Here is a 14,812-nt window from a genome sequence, read left to right on the forward strand (position 1 = left end):
CTCATAAATCACAGAATCACTATCGGTAAATCTACAAATCGGGTCTGTGTAGCTCCTCAAGGCAAACTGTTCTGACTAAAGCTGCTGGTGCGAGTCTGTCAAAGTGTCTTTGTTGTGAACATCACCAACTTTTTTCTTTGTTTTTAAAAGTTTTGGTGGTTAGTATACATCACATAAAATACTAGAAAGTCAAGTCCATTTTATTAATCTCAGGAGAGTTTGAGGAGAATACAACCATACTAGGGCCAAAAATAAGCCTAACTAACATTACGCTTACTTTTGTAGGCTATTTATTGGATTTAGATATATTACATCTACCTGTCAAATAAAAGTTAAAGTGTTACAACACTTCCAATCATTGCTGGTAATCCTCCCCTATGTATTTCAGCTCATGAGGCAATACAATTCAGCTCATTTAATTCAAAAAGTAACTTCAAGCGCATCTACTAGGAGCCAGTCCAGCTTTACTAACTGTACACTACATTTCCCATGAAGCTTCGCGCGGCCGCTCTTCGGCACTCCTCCTCCTGGCAGCGTCCTGGCTGCCTGGCGGAGCTCGGCTCAGCTCAGAGAGGAGCAGACTGAGATGAACAGCTCCGAGTATCTCATGTCCAGAAATGTGCGCAGGGTGAAGACTGAAGCCTTCAAACACAACACAGCACTCTCACTGCTTCATGGTAACACCGGAAGCTTCAGAGGAAGGATAAACTCAACTAGTCCAAACACTTTCTGTGAAACCCGCCACTGACTGAATGCTGGGGTCTGGATAGCCCTCTTTCTCCGGTAAGCGCTGTTTTCACATCTTCTGTGAGTGTTTGTAGACGTGTGCGTTGTTTGAGTTGTGTTATTGTGCTTGTTCAACCGCTGCATTAAGCTGCGTGCGTGTCTGTGTGTGTGTGCAGGGAGGCAGTGGGAAACTTCAGTGACAGAGAGGCTTGTGTAGTTGGGACTGCGGCAGCCTCAGTGGTCTCAGGGAAGACTAGTGTGAGTAGCGGTGACAGACGAGCCGGAACAGGGACTTGTTGCCTTTCACATAAATATATTCCCGTTTCCGCTTGATATTAAACAGTTTCTGGGCTGTTAGGTTGTTGGTTACTGTACTTTTTTTTTTCAATTATTAAACCTGCTACATTTTCTAAGGGAAAGCTCATTATTATTCAGGTAAATACATAAAATATAACCCTTCCAGTTCCATGATAACAAGCCTTATATCAGCAGCAAAGTGGCACATTTTTCTTCTACATCTCCTCCCTTTAAACAGGAAATGGTTTCTTCTTCATGTGTTTTTTTTAAAGATCAGCAGAACATCTATGGGAAACTATTTCCCATATTCCAGATGAATACGCCTGTACTTGTTGTAGAGATGCAAATCAACTTCCCCCCTAGTGACAGTGACAGATAGACTGGTTTGTCTCGCACGCTCGCACACACAAAGACACACACTTAACCACACTGCATGGATGGTCATGTATGTGGATGTCGCAGAGCCCTCTGGATATCCTCACACATGCATTAGCAGCACCATCCTCCTTATTGACACTGACAAGTACATGGCCTCTTCTCCCTGTGCTGGATTGCACACATGAGCGGACACACATACTGTATTTCTGTATGTGTGGCATGGTGAAGCAGAGACACACACTCATCTACAAACACCCTTTTCTGTAATTGTAAAAACAAAATTAAAATCTGCAGACTCTGTCAATCATGTGGTGGGTGGTCATCTCCACCCACCACACACACATCCAAGCACGCACACACGTGCCAAATGCCACCAATAGACACCCCCCGCGCGCCCCCCCCCCGTCTGTGTTGATGTGTTCGGTTATTGAATCGGAGCTGTTGGCAGCCTCGTCTAGCCTGCAGCTTTCACAGAAGTTGACATTCACTTCAGCAAACACAGTTTGCACTTTGTTTCAGCTTCCCTTTGCTTTCGCTGCACTTCCTTGTGTTTTTCCTAAACATTAATGAAATCAGTATGTCCCTGACATCTTCTAATAGGAACTTGGTAAATACATTGCCTTGTTTTGAATCGCAAACCCGCCCCTGAGCCTTGATTCAGTGCAATTCCTCCAAACATCACACCACAGCCACAAGAAATACCACTCTTTGTTACGGAAACAAAAGGATCTGACTGATGCAAAGAAATAAAAAGCTTTGTTTTCATGCGATTGTTTTGTGTTTATAAGACAGTAGCAGGAAGGATCGTGCAGCTTATAACACCCGCATGTCAAGGGGTAAGATCTGAAACACTAAATCTCTGTCATTGTAAGAGATTCGACCACGTGGCGAGGACAGCATCGCATGCTTTGTGACAATTTTAACTTCAGAGTATTCATAGCATGCAGCTAATGCTGCTATGTAGATGGAGACACGGTTGGTACATGCAGCTGTTGCATGCAGCAAAAGGGCAAAGAGGGTCCTCCAAGCAGTTCACCAAACTGCACCAACAAGTCAAAGGAGAGGGTTTGTTTTGGGCTGATGTGATTGGCCTTTTGTTACAGTTAATTGAATGGATTGCTCTCAAGCTGTCCAAACATTTCTCATCCAGCCGTAATGAGGGAGTCTAGCCTCAGACATCTGAGTCAGCTGAATCTGAAAATGCTGCTTTTTTGCTGATATTGAATCTTAGTTGCTCTTAATTGAATGCTCTTATTTATATTTATGTTTCTTTCTGTTCTGTTTGATCTCTGTTTGTCTACTTTATCTCCCAAGACAAGATATGTCACATTATTTTGAGGATTGATCATCTAATTTTCTCTGATACAATTATTTCTTTCTTGAGTGAGATAAGATTGATTTTTTTGTTTTCCGTCGTTAAACAGATTCATGGAAGGAATGGGACGTTAAGCAGCTGGTTAGCTTAGCTTAGCACAAATACTGGAAAACCTGGGAAACGGCTCGATAGGTTCTGCTCAAAGGTTAGCCAAAAGTTAACCAAAAGTTCTGCCTACGAGCGGTTTTTAAGATGCTCTCATTAACACACCATATCTTGTTTGTGTTATAATACATAATCCAAGCATAAAACAAGCACATAGTGTTTGTATTTTTATTACAGAGAGGTTGCTAACCAACCAACCAACCAACCAACGAGGACCCCAGGAAGTCAGTGCTACTAGCCAGTCCAAAGTCCAGTTCACTGTACTTCCTTTCAACCTCAAATTAAAGTTTTAACACTTCAGTTATTGTTTAAGTCTTTATGCAAAGCTTATACACAGGGCTGGGTTTAAAAAATCGATTTTTCTGATTTGAATCGATTCTCATTTGAATGACCTAATACCCAGATCAATCTTTATAAATATGTGTAGAGACGTTTCTGAGCGCTCCTGAACGCAGCAAGACTCAGCACTTCCCCCCGAAACACAGCAGTGAGGGAGACATGCCCGGACTCGTTTACTGCACCTACTACGGAGACATCAGTGATTGACCACAGACTCTTTTTATCGTGTGTGCATCCATGAATATGTCAGTTAGTTCTGCACTGATGTTTATGTTACACTCTGTTAGCACTGGCTTTGGCCGCGAGTGTATTTGCATGTTGTTATACAATATTCCTTTCCCCATAACTCTTAGGCTCGTGTGGTTTTGTTCTTTTACATATTATTGCAGTGGTACAGTAACAGATATATAAGCGCCACAAAACATCTTTTATATATTGAACCCGTTAGACTGAAACATCCCTTACCAAATCTCACCCCACCCTCATCCCCCTGTGAGCTGACTCATCACAGTGTATAATGCTATAGGTGTGGTTTTGTTCTTCGCACTATGAGAACTCGTGGTCAGATCTTGCACAAGTTGAACCCCAGTTCAGTTAATCAAAACTACGAGCCAGATGTACAGACTGAAAATCTTGCACCAGGTTAGAGGTGCATTGATATTGTAACTGAAATACAATCAGATCGGAAATGGAATCGAATCTGGGCCTTGTGAATCGGAATCGAATCAAATAAAGAAACCCTTATCGGTACCCAGCCCTACTAATACATGTGTCCTGCCTCCAGCACCACATGGAACGGATATGAGAGTGGTGTCAATCCTCTCATCTAACTCTGGGCACAAAATGTGAATACATTTCTTTCCTAAAAGTTTCAAACTATTCCTTAAATTGTTGTGTGTATCAAGTCAGCTGTTTTAGCTGCAGCACGTCTGTTCAACCCACACTCTTTTGACTCCTAGCACCTTGCGGTAAAATCACTTTGTACAAAGTCATTTGAGTGACCTGAACTGTTCTCTATTCAGGAGGGGGGGACTCTGAACAGCTGCCTGTAATTCAGCCCTCATTAAAACTGCTCATACTGCGTCTGCACCGATACAGCACACAGCGGTGCGGCCGCACCGAGCCTGGAGGTAGCTGCTGCTGAAAGGATACAGTATAATCTCCCTCTGTCTGACTGCTGCGAGAGAGGGAGTGTCATCATAGGCTGTCAAGATGTCGTTTAGCAGACTACACACATTTCACACCCACTTAGGCTTCAACAAGCACGAAACCACGTCCCCATCATTGGTAGGCAAACAGTGCCGCGTCTGGCTCTGCACCTCAGGTTTTACAATTACCCTCACGCCCTGTTTGACACCCCTGTCCATCTGAGACACACACACACGGACCTCGGGGTGTTAGACTGGAGGAATCTGGAGGAAGCGTGTGTTTCTGTGAATGTTGATTAAATGTCAAACTTTCGATTAAACAGGATTCTGATAAGAAAATGAAAAATAATGCTTTGTGCCGTTGTTGGGGGTATTTTCTCTGTCATTGATCTGGACCGGAGGGACACACTAAATAAATGTAATTATTCTCCCTTTAGAGGCCGTTCCTGTGTGGCTGGTCAGGAGGGGATTTTTACACATTTGATTTCCTGGTTTTTATAGTGTTCACTGTTTCCTTGTTGTGCAGCAAACATGACCAAAGTAAACCCTGCACTCTTAACTTAAACTGCATCTTTGAAGCTGACCTCTACTTTGTTTTTGCACTGCGCGGCTCACAGTTGTTTTTAACTGTAGGAAGATGTGGGTTTGAATCTGCTATAAGAAAGAGGAAATACACTCATGTAGACGATAGGGCGGTTGGAAGGCTGTGGTCGAGGGATGCCTCTCTTAGCTGCAAACTCAAGGAAACACCCATATGTGTTTCTGTGTAATATTTATAACATCAACGTTAGACGTATACAGCTATATCGGCTGATCTGACAACATTAAAGTTTACATATGCACCATGCATGTAGCCTGTATTGTAGATTTAAAGTGCTTTTTATTAAAGGTCTCCAGAGTGCATTTCAACAAGTCTGCAGAGGAGATGTTTCTTGACGATTTGAGGGTTTGATCATCAGTAGTGTAACTTGACATCTCTTAGACTCAGCCCTTTCATTTAGCTTATCATTTCTCTTTAATCTGTAATCTGGCTCTACGAGGTCTGACATTTCCGAGAGCAGAGCTCGCCGCTGGTGGAGAAACGATCATTAACTTTTGCACTTATTCGTCTCCGCTGCTTGTAAAGATTAGAGTGACAAACGGAGAGAGTGAGGCTGGGATTGAAAAAGAAAAAGCAATTAGATGGAGGGTACGACAAACGCGCGTAATAAAAAAAAATGACACATCTATTCCAATAATCAAACGAGGACATTGATCCACACTTCTCTCGGTGTCCTCGACACGACTGACCCCTGCACAATTGATTTGTTCTGTACAGCGTAGAGGGCACCTGTTAGGCTTTTGGCGATAGTTATTAGAGCGTCCAAAGTGGCTCTTATTCTGAAGGGACACATAAAAAGCACTCGACAGACTTCTGAATGCAAATTCACACAGTGAAACTCAGGAAATGCTTTAAGCAGTTTATTTAGGGCGGGGAAACTACCTAACTACCTAAATGTCACTTATTAATCCAGTTAATCAATGATGGATCGGATGGTTCGGCCATGATGAATCTCTTCTTCAGCGTGATGCTATTAAATACATGTCATTCCAGCTTAGGGAGTGTTATCACATCTGGGTTTACTCTGGTTTCTTACCTCATTTTGTGCGCAAGAAAGAAACATTTTCTCTTCAATGATTATTTTCTGTGTGTGTCAAAGTGACTGTGTATATATGTCTCACTTGTAATAGCATGAGACAACACCTAGAAACAGCTCCGATCGTTTGTGTAAGCATACCAAGCTCAGGAATGAGACGTGTGTGCGTGTGTGTCTTCACGAGCAACATGACACACAGGTGAAGTCAGACTTGTTTGTCCTGACGTACAGTTGTTGGCGTACCGCCTGAAACACACACTTCCAAAATACACACACACTTAACACACACACACACTCACAAAACAGACATGCAGCAAACATGCGCCCACAGGTTAGACACACACGCAGAAATGAGCCCTCTTATATGGACACACATGCATAACTTTGATACATGCCCTGGAACTATACCTCTTTCATACATACAGTACACAAGCCCACACACTGTTATCAACTCAAGGTCTCCCTTAGCAATTTGCTCAAGGATAACAGCCCGCATTCAGCTCCGTGTTCGTTCCCGGTTCACACTCTCTCTCTGCACGGACCTCAGAGAGAGACGGGTAGACGGAGAGAGAGGTTTAAGAGAGAGAGTGTGTGTGGCGTGTTCAAGGCGAGTAAACACTGCGGATGCGATTTGTCGAGATTGCCCAGGGGACGCTCTAATGGGAAATCAGAGTCCCCTTTTCCCGGGGATTGTGGGTAACACAAGTTGTTAGAATCTACATCGTGAGCGAGAGCGAGAGAGAGAGACACAGTGGAGGAATTTAAAATGACATCCTTGTACACATACTCATCCCGGTCTGGTACACTGTCATTGACTGCTCTCAGTTGTGTCACAATTCTTCAGCAAATAGAGAGTACTCGGTTGGAGAAAACAGATCACGATGCAGAAAGCTGGAAAGTACGCCCTGCTCTTGTTTTCTCATTGTTCTGTCAAATTACTATTTACAAGTTGAGAATAAACTCTCCTAAAAGACAAGTTTTACGTGAAAAAACATACTTAAATTTTCTCTCGTCAGGAATCAGATAAGGACTCATTCATGCTTAGCTATCAGGTTAGCCTAGCTAAGCATAAATAGCATAGAAACTATGGGGAAATAGCTAGCTTGGCTCGTAGCACATTTTAGAGATGCTGCTGGGATTTCGTTAGCTTTGTACATCAGAGTAAAGCTAGCTGTTCCCCCATGTTTCGAATGTTTATGCTAAGCTAAGGTAACCATCTCCTGGCTTTAGCTACATATTTAACATACAGTCATGAGATATACTGATACCATGTGATTGTATGGTAATTATGAAGCTGAAGCCAGGAGACGCTTAGCTTAGCTTAGCGTCTCATAAAGATTGGAAATTAGCTGTTTCCCCCTGTTTTGAATGCTTATGCTAAGCTAAGGCAACCATCTCCTGGCTTTAGCTTCATAATTACAACAGTTGTGAGATAGTGCTAAATATGAAACTATAGACAAGAGACGGTTAGCTTAGCTTAGTATAAAGTTTGGAAACAGGAAAACGCCTAGTTTCACTCTGTATAAAGCTAACTAAATCCCACCAGCATCTCTAAAACATGCTAAGAGCCAACCAAGCTATTTCCCCATGGTTTCTATGCTATTTATGCTAAGCTAGGCTAACCTGCTAGCTTCATATTAACCGTACAGGCATTGCAGTTGTAGTCTATCGATATTATCGTCTACTTCTAAGCAAGAAAGCCTCCACAAGGTGCTATGGACCAAACTGCTCCTGAGCTAGTATGCTAACCAAACTAGCTCCATGACACAGAGCAACTGAGGTCTGTGTGATGCGGTTTGGATGAAGCACAAAAATCTTGGATATACAATTGTTATGTCTAGGTCTATGTAAGATTGTGTCTATCAGTAATCTGTCACCCATCTGTAATAGAAGCACTGAGGCTTATGGGAAATGTGGTTTCATTTCTGACAAACGCCACAAATTCAACTTTAAACACGTTTAAGTCTCTGAAATGTACCATGTGTGTGTTGTGTAAGACCGAGCTTCCTACGGGACCAATGGTGGAAAAATGATCAACAGCATGCAGAGGGCGGGGAGGGCTGAGGTGAGGCGAGGTGATGGGCTGTATAGACACACAGGTGAGTGAACTGAGCTTGTGCAGACTGTTCCCTCTCCTCGGTGTAAAGTGCTGCTGATGCTGCAGACGTTCACACACACAGTCACACACTGCAGGGGTGGGATGCTATAATGTCACCCAAGGGGAGGATCCTCATCTCACACTCTGCTGGCTGAAGCTGCAGAGCACACACACACACACACAACTTTTGTCCTTGTCTGCATTTCTATCTGTGTATCTCTTTCTTTGTCGAAAAAGTGAGCAAGCATTTTTTTTTTAGCATTTTATAAAGCACAGTATAATAAAGCAGTGTTGTTTCAGTGTTAGAAAGTCATCATGTGTTTACGAGGTCAGGCGTTTGACATCATGTGTTTGGAGGGAAAAAATATCAGTTGAGTTTATAACAGGGGCTGAATGAGGGTCATTGGGGACGTGATGAAGACACAAAGACATGATTGTTGCTCTGCTTTCTGACGTCTGTGTGTGCGTGTGCATATATTTAGCATTTGCATGCACTGAAGTGTGTGTGTGTGTGTGTGTGCTCCATGTTTTCGTGTAGCGGCGAGGAACACACACATCAGGTGATGGTGTGGAGAGGGTTTGTGCTCTGCAGGGAGGCCGTTGGCTCGTCTCTGCTGATGAAGGATGGGACGGACAGTAGATTGGTTTCCATCCATCACTGAGGACCTCAGGCTGCTGGCACCGTTTCACTTCCTCTCTCTCTGTCTCTCTCTCTCTTTTCTTTCCCCCTCTTTCTTCAGTCCATTTTCTCGCCAGTTCGCTTCGGCGGCCTCCCACTTGCTCTCCTGTCTCCGCCTGTCCCTCCTCTTCATCTAGACTTACTTTCCCATCCTCCTCCTCTCTAACCTTCTGTCACCACTCTCGTAGTCACATTTCCCTTTTTATTTGTCTCCTTTCCATTCCTCTTTTTATATTTATCACCATCTCTCCCCTGCCCTTCCCTTTGCACTCTTTCGCCACCTTCTTGCTTTCGTTCTTTTCTTTTTCTGTCTTAAAACCTGCAACCCTGCAACTCGCATCGATTTGAGCAGAGGGAGTCGGGCACACACACACACACACTAACACACAAAGACAGTCTGTCCTGCTTACAATTAAAGCGTACCTCCCTCTTCCCTTTTCCCAAGCAGGCTCATAATAGGAAATGCCCCCGTTATCTGTACGGGCACTGGCGTATTAATATAAGCCGTGGACAAACAAGGTGTGGGTACGTGCTCTGCTGTGTGTGCACTCTGATAAAATGCAGAAGTGCAAGGCAGAAAATTACACGGCCGGCCTTTTCAAACCGTTTTCTACAAGTGAATTGTGCTTGCTGGTGTGGTAATGTGGCGTAAGAAGGTGAAGAGCAGACAAAATGAAGCTCTTCAGGTCTATATTCTTAAGTAAGACTGACATAAAACTTGATTCTTCCTATCATCAGTTAAGAAGACCCTGACTTAAGTGAAATTTTGGGTGCCTTATTGTACACAGACAAATACAGGAGCAATAAAAGGGAGGGATCCCTACAAGAGTCTCAAAATGAACCGTACAAGGTTTTAACCAGTAGCCGAATTATCCGCAGAGGCCTCCTCATCTCCAAAACAAACACACCAGGGGACTAAACTGTAAAAAACACTGAATAAAGCTGTTTCAAGTTGAAATTCACTGTTTCTTTGACACTATTTTGCGACCACAGGACTTCAGGAGGGTCTGCTAGCTAAGCTGCTGCTAGCTAGTTTCTAGCTGCTTAGCTTGTTTAAGGTTAGGATTCCCTCAGAGTTGATAGTCACAAGCTAGGAGCAACAACGTCCACAAAGGTCTTCTCTTCTCCAAAACACACACACCTGGTAGTTAAAACCAGTAAAAGCACCGAACAAGGCAGTATCTATGGTAAAAATAAACAAAAACAGTATTTCTCTGACGTTCTGTTTCGGGGTTTTCCGGGCTGCGAGCACAGCTGCCGCTAACTTTAGCGCACTAGCTGACTCAAATCCTTCATCAAGTTAAAAGATACAGTGAAGACACGACTGTGACGTGACTGGAAACACTAAGAAAGAAGTTAGCTGGAAATTTTTCAATGTCCTGCAGGCAGCTAGGGTTCTGGACAGCTAAGGTAAACGTGCGTCACAGCGGTAAGACATAACACTCAAGTTAGCATTCGGCTGATTTAGGCCGTTGTGGTTAAAAAACAGGAAGAAAAAGTCAAAGCTAAACAGCCAAGTTTGATTACATCAACAGAATTTTGAGTCATATGTAGCCTGAGTTTTAGGTGTGGTTTACCCTTTTATTTGTTGACTGGATATCTTGTGTCTTGGAGTCTTGAGCAAGCATGGAGTGGAGGCGATGCACAGAAAGAGCAAGCCAAGACTGCGTGAGATTGAGGAGTCATTTCAGCTGTATTCTACTCGGAGTAAGACTGCAACAAAGAAGTATTAGTTTTTGCACTTCCTTAAATGTCAGAAAAACATTTTTCTAATTTCCTTTAATAAGGAAATCTACCAGCGCACTTACGTCTGCCCTCATATCAACATTATCATTACAGGAAGTGATAAGTTCTTTTTTCTATCTGTGCTGTGAGCGTGTATGATTGTTTAAAGACATTATCTCACTGCTTTAGAGGAAGATTTTTATCCATTTAGCCTGATTACACACAACAGTGTTTGTTAATGGACTGAGGGGCATTTTGTCACCAGAGAGCGTCGTGTGTGTGTGTGTGTGTGTTTGAGCCTGAACATTTTACAACATGAGGATTGTGGGAAATCTTATGGAGGATGCAATTATAGCCATTAGGATTGTTTGTATTTGATCTCTGCGAGTCATCCAGGGAATTTACTCTCCGTCTCCCTCCGTTTCTCCTCGCTCCGTCCTCCTCCTTCCTCTCTCCATCTCTGCATCTGAATAGGCTGTTTGTTTGCCTCCTCTGGCTGCTGGTAAATATGCTTCACTATCCAGACCAGGAGGAGACAATGGCAACGTGAAAACGTAAAGGAAGGAAAGGAAAGAGACTGATACAGAGAGAGGGTGAGACGGAGAGAGAATTGGGCAGAGAGAGGTCTGAATGAAAGAGTAAATAGAATCAGAGAAAAGATGTTCGAGCCAAGTGGGAGAACAAAGGCGGGATTGTTGAGGTTTACGTTAGAGGCCTTTCAGGCTCTGGACAGTCGCTCTCTGATGTTTTTGTAAGATTCCCGCATGAAAAGTAAACGGTTGGCACGTTGACCGTGCTGACAGTTTCACTCCATGCCGCCTATAAAAGAAAAGGAGGGAATGTAAAGTGTGATGTATTCAAACATGTATTTAAAGGATCAGGTTGTGAGAAATATATGAAACCTCATTTTGTTTTGGTTCTAATTCAAATCTGATTGCTGCAACGAGTGCAGAAATATGACCTGGATTATGTTCTTTAACACCTTGTATAATGTATATAATCTATCCTTTAATCATGCAAAGAGCTTTTACAAATCCCCGTAGCCCAACAGCTGCTCTCGTTAATTTTCTTATTTGACACTTTGTGATCTGAGTGAGTAAATCGTTTATTAACTATCAAGAAAGTTAGAGTAGACTTTTATTAATGCCAGGTTTTCATTTTAATCCGAATCCTTTGCACGTATTTGGCGGCATGTTAATGAGGCCGCTTTGACCTTTGAGCACTTCTGCATCTTTTCATGAAATGAATAAAAGGAAACAAAAACGTTCCTCAAAGTTAAAAAAGGATCGCTTTAAAGTGGGAACTAAAGCTCATTTTTCAGCACCAGTAAGTTTATTGTTCTATTGTTTTAGTTTATTTACTGAAGTACTGAACTTCTGTAGAATTTTGAGGTACTTTGACTTTACTTCTGTTTTACCATTCTAGTCTATTGTTTCCTTCAACTCGTCAACAAATTGGAGGCACGTATCGTACTCTTTTCTTCACTTTTTTTCATACGTGTAGTTAATCATTTTTTTTATTCAGACTATAAATGTAATAAATTATGATATCGTATTATAGATAAAGCCAGTGTTGTAGTCGAGTCACCAAACCTCAAGCCCTAGTAGACCCCGTTCAGACATGGTGTCAACATGTGGTTTTCGTGATCAGATCACAAGTGGACAGGCTTAGCTACAGGTATGAACGCTCCCAGGACGGATTGAAGACGCATTCAGATCCGATCACTCAGGCCACATACGGAGGTGGTCTGGGACGCATTTACCCACAGACGTCTGGTAGTGTGTACGCACAAGAAAGACCCGACGAACTAACCGAACATCTTGTGAGGCTACACTTTAGAGGCTATCATTAGCTAGCAGCTAGCCCACCTCTCTTTCATCTCACTTACTTTTCTGGGTGCATCCTGGGCAACTGTCCCTTAAAGTTTGTGGTAGTCCCCGTCTTCTCCTCGACGGTTCTTTTGCATATCAAACATGTTGCACTGCTCTTGCTCGCATTTGCTGTAAAATCTTTGAAAGCAAGACGCACGATTAGTGGCGCCTCTTCAGGCATCCTGGAAGGAACTGTTGCTGAACAAGACGGCAGGTGAACACGCGCCAAGCCCTTGCTTGAAACTGAATAAATTATTTGGGCCTTATTAAAAAAATTGATTAATTAATAAGTCAGAGTTCTGTCTCCATCTACCGAGTCCGATTGCAGTCATTGCTCGAGTCCAAGTCCCAGTCTGAATCATCAGTGCTCAAGTTGAATCATGAGTCCTGAAAATCAGGCCTTGACTCGGACTTGATGTGAGATCACATTGTTCAATATTGCGATAACGATAAGCTGTGCAATAAATAAGCAAATATTAAAGAGTGCATATACGCTATAACTCTTATGTATGTGTATATCTGCTGTTCTGCATGTTTAACACAATACCTGTGTTTGCAACACGTCGCTCCTAAACATCACACGCTGCAGGTGAACCACGGCTGCTGCATCTACACTTAGTCAAATGCTTATCTTTGACTTATCTTGACTGATCTTTTTCCACTGCTCAGTGAGGGAGTAAAAAGTGCACACTTGGCCCAGGGAGGAGCACTCTGGAAAAATGCATACGAAGCTTTAACGCTAAAGTTGCTTTGCGGAAGCTGCACCTCTTCTTGGATAGCCGGAGTTGGAGTTTTGACAAGAGGAAGAAAAAGAGGAAGAGGAAGATGAAAGAGGTTTACCTTCCTGCTTCGGGGAAAGGAAGTCATCCGAGCGTTTGAGAGAGAGAGAGAGAGAGAGAGAGAGAGAGAGAGGGATGGAGCGTTTTAAAAGAGAGACCCACCGCAGCAGGGTGCTCTGCTGAGCTGCACTGAACAGCGACATAAAAAGGTTTTGAACCGAAGCCAGGCCCCTGAGCTTTCTGCGAACACAGAGGGGCCGAGGAGAGAAGAAAAAAGGACAGGAAGTGATGAAAGGAGAAAAAAGTTAAAGAAAATGGAGGATTAGAGGGGAGGGGGGGAGATGAAAAGAGGAGCAAGGAGACAAGAAGTGAAGAGGAAAGTGGAAAATAGGAGAAGAAAGGACACAGGAGATGAAAAAGGAGTGTGTAAAAGCACTTGTGTAGTTTTTCAATTTAAAAGAGTTTAGGATGAAGCCGGGTTTGGAGGACTGATTTCTAATGCAGGGCTTTAAGTCAGCGGGAAACTTCCTTTCATAATCGTCTGCAAACATTCTTTGTACGCAGCCGAGACGTGAAACAGAAATTCAAACATGAATCCTCCCTCAGAGAATGTGAGGAGATGAAAGTCTGACTGTTTTAAAGGCTCGACTTTAGGTGGAGGTTTGAGTATGACTCATTCAGGTATGTCTCTGGATCCAGAGGAATGCAGTACTGGAAGGATGGAGCTGGGGATAGCGGAAGAAAAAGGAGAGGAGGAGGAGGAGAAGGAATTTGGGCAAAATGAGCCAATGAAATCTCTCAGGCAGAGTAGGAAGCGACAGCAGGAAGTCCAAGTTGTAATCAGACCTACGTGATGCTGGTTCGCCAGACATAACAGACAAAATATTCACAGCACGCAGTTTTAAAACTTTCCGATCTAATGCTTTCCCTCTTGCCAATTTCTCTCTTCCTGAAGTGAGGACTTGATCCTTTATAGTGTTTGGATAAAAATGTGGAATCTCAAACATCAGTGAGACTTCTCTGGCAGTGAAAAATGGTCTGATCAGAAAACTGGATCGTTGAGAGCAAGGCTGGTTCAGTTGTTGCAGGCTAGCATCATGGCTGAAGGGATGGCTATGTTGGTCTGTTGATAGTTGACGATTAAAATGAGGCTCAATCTCAACAACTCTTGGATGAATGCCCATTTGAGACTTTTCATTAAGAGCCAGGTTAGCTTTTAAAAATGGCCAAATACCTGCAAAGCTAATTTACATTAGCTGCATGTTGTTTTAATCAGCAATGAGCTAACGTTAGCATTCTGACACGCTAAACTTAAATGGTATACAGTATGATGAACATCTGTTAAACATCAGCACATTACCATTGTAATTGTGTCTATGTTAGCAAGCCTTCATTAGGCTAGTTAACGTACAGCCTTAGTGTGCTACTAGCATGACTTGCTTTACTGTCTCGCTAACTGCACCTGCTAATGGTGAAATGTAATGGATTTATCTGAAGATTATTTTTTGCTAAATAATCAATTTAGCTTTACAGTTTCAAATTAGTAAGATTGATAAGTAAAAAAAATTGGTGATATGTTGATGAATCAGTCCAAAAGCGTTAGCTAGCTTGAATAAAACACAAGCTAGCTAACGATGATTCATCAAAAAACCCTC

At 42.8% G+C, this 14,812-nt stretch overlaps 1 protein-coding gene across 2 annotated transcripts in view; it reads left to right on the plus strand.

Moving 5' to 3' along the window:
* The first annotated feature begins 581 nt into the window (after nt 1-581).
* pag1 (phosphoprotein membrane anchor with glycosphingolipid microdomains 1) overlaps nt 582-14,812 on the plus strand; it is a 53,836-nt gene continuing 39,605 nt past the window's right edge. The window contains exon 1 of one of the 2 annotated variants that reach the window (XM_069681816.1): nt 582-783. The gene's annotated coding sequence lies outside the window, so the exon portion shown is untranslated. Of the gene's footprint in view, nt 784-8,028; nt 8,105-14,812 lie in introns of those variants that run through there. The other variant, XM_069681817.1, reaches the window with a different exon arrangement.

Source organism: Semicossyphus pulcher, unplaced genomic scaffold (genome assembly GCF_022749685.1).
Source record: "Semicossyphus pulcher isolate SPU_LCO1_2020_fin unplaced genomic scaffold, fSemPul1.0.p SCAF_5, whole genome shotgun sequence".
NCBI classification, from domain to species: domain Eukaryota; kingdom Metazoa; phylum Chordata; class Actinopteri; order Labriformes; family Labridae; genus Semicossyphus; species Semicossyphus pulcher.